This window comes from Eschrichtius robustus, chromosome 10, assembly GCF_028021215.1.
Source record: "Eschrichtius robustus isolate mEscRob2 chromosome 10, mEscRob2.pri, whole genome shotgun sequence".
NCBI lineage: Eukaryota > Metazoa > Chordata > Mammalia > Artiodactyla > Eschrichtiidae > Eschrichtius > Eschrichtius robustus.
Genome location: NC_090833.1, coordinates 110,228,526 through 110,234,683, shown reverse-complemented (window position 1 = coordinate 110,234,683; position 6,158 = coordinate 110,228,526).

The window sequence follows — 6,158 nt, the reverse complement described above, 5'->3', positions numbered from 1 at the left end:
TTTAATTAGATTCCCCTACGGGTAACCTGATGCACTTCATCTCTGAACTATCGCCATCCCCCCCAACCCCCGGCCTTTAAGGAACTCAGGATCAGAACCCTCAAGTTGGGTCAGAGAACAATTCAGGGGCAGGGTTCAGTACTGCACAGACTTCGGCGTGTAAGAAGTAGTAAGTACTTAATGTTCATTTTCACTCTCTCGCCTTCAGCCAACAATTCACCTATGTCCCAAACCAATACACTTCCAGCACTTTCCTACCTCTTGGTGAGTACCCTGCCCACCTTGGACACAAGGTAGGGCAGCCTTTGACAATCTTTTCTCAGTCTTCCTGGGGTCGACCCACAGGCCAGGTTAGTTTCCCCAAGGAATGATCTCATATCACCACAAATCTTTCCTCCATATAATTTAAATATAATTGGGGATAATAATAGTAGTACCTAACTCACAGGTTTTGTTAATTTTGTTTTTGTTTTTTCTTTGTGATGATTAAATAATACAGGAAAAGTGGCTGAAATCATGTCTGACACATAAGAAGCCCTGAGTAAATATTAGCTATGATTATTATACACGTTTATTTGGGTGACTGTTGGAAGATTGTCCTCCTCCACTAGGGCTGTGAGCTGTAGGAAGGCAGCGATTGTGTCCATTTTTTGCTTTTTGTTGTATCCTAGTGCCTGTCAAGGTCACAGTCAGCATTCAGCCAATGTTGGTTGAATGAATGCATGAATCAATCATAGCATCTCTTGAACCAACTGTGTAATTCCCCCCAGAAGTCCCTCCTTACCACTTCTCCTCGATGTCTGATGGGTCCTGATGCAAATAGGACTTACCTTGTTATCTAAGTGTTCTCCAGTTAGTATATAAATTAAACCCCTTCATACACACACACAAACATGCATGCATACACACACACACATCAGAGTCACCCAAAGGATGCAGGTAGAATTTTTTTGTATGTTTGCTTGTTTGTTTGTTTGTTTTAACAGCTTTACCAAGGAATAATTGATATCCAAAAGCTGCACGTATTTAATGGATAAATTTGATGAGTTTGGACACATGCAAACAGCTGTAAAACCAGCAGCACAATCAAGGTAACAGACATTTCCATCACCTCCAAAAATTTCTGATGTCTCTTTGTTTTGTCTTACTTTGTTTTGTTTTGTTTTTGTGTGGTAAGAACACAACATGAGATACACCCTCAATAAATTTTTAAGTGCACAATACCATCTTGTTAGCCCTAGGCATTATGTTGTACAGCAGATTTCTAGAACTTATTCCTCTTGCATAACCGAAAGTTTACACACATTGAACATCTCATTTCCCCCACCTCTCAACTCCTGGAAACCAGCATTCTAGTCTCTGCTTCTATGAGTTTGACTATTTTAGGTACCTCATATAAGTGGAATCATGCAGTATTTGTCTTTCTATGACTGACTTATTTAACTTAGCATATTGTCCTCCAGGTTCATCCATGTTGTAGTAAATGAAAGGATTTCTCTCTTTTTAAAGGCTGGATAACATTCCATTGTGTGTATATGCCCTATTTTCTTTATCCATTCATCCACTGGTGGAAACTTCGGTTGTTTCTGTGTCCTGGCTATTGTGAATAGCCAGGATATCTCTTTGGGATGTTTTTTGTAAGACTTACTTTTTAAAGAGCAGTTTAAGTTTACAACAAAATTGAGAGGTACAGAGATTCCCCATACACCCTCTGTTTCCACACAAGCATAGACTACTCCCCTATTATCAACTTCACTCTCCAGAATGGTACATTTTTTTACCAAGGATTTTTACATTAGCACCTCATAATCACACAAAATCCGTAGTTTACCTTAGGGTTCACTCTTGGTGTTGTACAGTCTATGGATTTGGACAAATGTATAATGACATATAACTATGACTATAATATCACACACAGTATTTTCACTGCCCTAAAAATCCTCTGTGCTCTGCCTACTTACCTCCCCCAACCCTGACCCTCCAGAAGGTTTTTTAAGGATACTGTAATTTATCAACATTATCTTTTCTTCTCTAAGTGCTTGCTAAGATTATATGACCATTAAACAAGATAATCCAAGTGAAAGTACCTAACATAGTGCCTAATGCCTAATAGCTATTATTATTATTTGTCTTTGTTATGGGACATGACGAGCCCTGAAGCCTGGACCACCATTGGAGAGACAATAAACATTTGAAGATTAAATGAATAAATAGCCAAGTGAGTGAGTACAAAAGGGAGTGCTGCATTATAATACTAGTTTTGGATTAACTAGTTCTGTGGCCTTTGACTAGTTATATAATGTCTCTTAGTTTTTGTCATCCGTGAAGTTTGAGGGGAGACAAGTCACAACTTCTCGAAATGCATTGAGTCACCAACTTTTTAAGCTGAGAGGGCATTAGGCAGACCTGTCCGTTGACGGGTAGTTCATCAAGTTCATCCAGAATCTGAAGGGGATATTGCCAAGTTGTCCAGGTTTGATAAACTTGACTGTCTGGTTCATAGTCCAGAAAACAACACTTCTAGCCACGCAGAGAGTAAGTGTATGTTGAATGAAGAAATAGTGAATGGTGGAGTGTTATCTAATTTAAAGCTGACTTACATAGGCTTTTTAAAGCTTAATTATCAAATAACTTATTTGACTATTCGTTATCAACAATAATTCAGTTAATTACTGGTATGAAGATAATTCAGTCAGTTAAACCTATCTTTCTTGGAGACACTTTTGACCCAGGGTACAGTACATATTTTTTCTTCAACATGTTATTTTAACAAAATACAGTCATTTTAGAGTTTTATTATTTTTAAGTGTGTGTGTGTAAGAGATAACTTTTTTTAGCATTTTATAAATCTTTAATTAGTCATGGGTACTATTCAGTTAATTTCTACTTCTCTGTTCCTTGCTTGCAGTAACATTTTCAGACACGCCCTACAGTAACCATGTGATAATTGCAAATTTGTTTTGTTCTGTGTTTGTGCACGTAAATAATTTGTCACAACTTTGTAAATCAACTATACTTCAATAAAAATTAAAAAAAAAAAAAGAATTAGTTTTTTCTTTCCTTTCTGACCCATGACTAAATTGCTGACTTTCCGGTTCCACTGTCATTCAAGAAACCCAGAGAATTTAATGCTTAAAATTAAAAGGCTGGGGACAAATTTTATTTAATCCATCTAGTTTATCATATTTTAAAATGTTAGCTACCTGTAGTGTCACCCAAGGTAACTTTATACTGGCCCTCACCAGAATTCAGCAAAATTAGAATTTCTTGTCTCCTAATAGATTCTAAAGTGCATTTTTACAACCTGAGTTTGTTTGTCTTTTTAATTATTACTCACTCATGACTATAATCCAAAAACCTCTGCTGCTCTGCCTTTTATTTTCTATCCTTTTTGAGAGTGCTTTTTAAAAGTCTGGATGAACATACACTGGGGTGTTAACAGTAGTTATCTCTGGATGGCAAAAATATAGGCAATTTTAAGTTTCGTCTGCAATCCTTTTATAGTGTATTTTTTTACTTAGAAAAAAATAATAAAACTGCTTTATAACTCATTGATTGAATAGTCTGAACTTAGGGGATATAAGCATGGTTAACTTTCTTTGCTACCTAATGGTAAAAGTAATATAGTTCCTTGAAGAAAATTGAAGTGTAAAGGAGAAGACATATACTACCTCATAATGTATTAGCCCAGATCTTCCTTCCCAGCCCTGTCTGACGCCTGCAGGGTTCCCTGAGCTTTCTGCTCATTTCCAGTTATTAAAACCTCAGTCCACTTGGTTCATACTTAGAGACTTCACTCACATCTCCTTAATACTCACTCCCTTTCTCACTCTCAGCCCAGAACAAACCCGGCTTCCCTCCCAAAAGACATGAAGGTGGCGAGGGATCCACTTTTCATTCTTCTATCTTCTCCCTTTTTTTCTGGGATCCAGTTCTTTTAGGATTGGGGACTGGGAAGAAGGATGGGGGAAACGGGACACACCTTCCTCAAGTGGACCGCACTGTGTTTATCCTGAGGTTTCTCTACTGGCTTCTCAGGTTCACGCCCACTGGCATAGAAGTCCCTGGGGAGCAGTGTCGCTCAGACACTCTGATTAAATGCTCAAGTGAGCATCTTCACGGCATGGCATCTTGCGTGGGAGCTCCATGGCCAGGAAATGCTCTCCAGCTCCTGGCCTGGAGGTACAGTCCTCGATGTGTGGCTGCTAGGACTCCCTGGCCACTAGGAAACCCTCTTGGGTGTTGTAGAGACAAGTTGAATCAAGCTAAGCTGCCTTCCAAGCTGTCCTTTAGTCCCATAGGAGCTCATCCATTCTCTCCTTGCCAAACAGAGGGACCACGCCTCTCTCAACTCTGCCACCTCTCCATTCTCCTTCTCCCTGCTAGGAGAAGTACAGGGCAGGTCTACAAGGACAGGGTGGAAAGTGCTGATACTCCTTTTAGCTTTGGAGGGAGGGATAGTGGAGTCCTCCCCATGGGGCAGACCTTTCTAGACTCTGATGCATCTCCCTCACCCTCTATCAGCCTTTTGCTTATATACACTGGAAAGGTTTGGTCATCCTTAATAAGCACTGGATGAGCAGTTAGACCCCAACTGTTTGAAGATCTCTTTCTACCATAGGGTCTTGATGGCTCTCTGTCCTAAGCTTTGGGTCCTGTTTGCCAGCTCCAGGGAAACAAGTGAGATTTCCCTCAACATCCAGTTACATATATGTCATATTTGGAGTCATAGGAAAAAAGAACGAAAGAAAATACAGGCATACCTCATTTTACTGTCTTCCACTTTATTGTACTTTGCAGATATTGCCTTTTTTTTTTTTACAGATCGAAGGTTTGTGACATCGTGCATCCAACAGCATTTGCTCCACTTCGTATCTCTGTGTCGCACTTTGGTAATTCTCACAATACTTTAAATTTTTTCATTATTATTATATTTGTCCTGGTGATCTGTGATCAGAGATCTTTATTGTAATTGTTTCGAGGCACCACGAACTGCGGCCATATAAGACGGCAACTTAATCGATTATTGAAATGACGACAAAGGATTTAACATATGACATAAACTTAGTTGATAAGGCAGCGGCAGGGTTTGAGAGGATTGACTCCAGTTTTGAAAGTTCTACTGTGGGTAAAATGCTATCAAACAGCAGTGCACGCTACAGAGAAATCGTTTGTGAAAGGAAGAGTCGATCAATGTGGCAATTCATTGCTGTATTATTTCATGAAATCGCCACGGCCACCCAGCCTTCGGCAGCCACCACCCTGATCAGTCCGCAGCGTCAACGTCCAGACAAGACCTTCCACCAGCAAAAAGATATCAATTCACTAAAGGCTCAGATAATGTTTAGAATTTTTTAGCAATATTTTTTTTATTGCACGATTTCTTTTGTATGATATATCCAGAATAGGCAAATTCATAGATTTGGGAAAACAGAGACAGAAAGCAGATTACAGTTGATCAGGGTTGGGGGCAGGGGAAAATGGGGAGTGATTACTTAATGGGTACAGGGTGTATTTTTTTAATTGGGGTATAGTTATATTTTTAATCAAGATACGTACACTGCTTTTTTAGACATAATGCTATTGCACACTCAGTAGACTACAATATTGTGTAAATATAACTTTTATATGCACTGGGAAACCAAAAAATTCATGCAACTCATTTTATTGAGATATCTGCTTTATTGGGTGGTCTGAACCCCACCCGCAGTATCTCCGAGGTGTGCCTGTAACCCAAATGCCAACAGCGGTTTTCTCTCTGTAATCGGACTGTGGGTAATTTTTATTTTTTCTTTTATACTTTTCTATTTTTAAATTTTCTAGACTGTACATGTATCACTTTTTTAATCAGAAAGTAAACAGTTTATTTAACAAAAACATGATTACAGCAAAGATAAATTCTAGATTGGTAAAAAGAAAAGGTAAGTGAACTATCTTAGCCAGTTCAATTTTTTTCTTTTAATCTCAAATACTGGGTTACCTCATTAAGTTAGATTTTTATCTCCTTTGGTTTATTCAAAACCTGAATAAGAAGATAAAATTGCTTTATCAAAGAAAGAAAATGTTCTTTCTGCACCTTCAGAAGAAATCAGTTCTTTCAATGGTTAATTGTCCAATTTTAGGTTATGTTTGTAAAGGGAATGGTTTCCTATTTATTG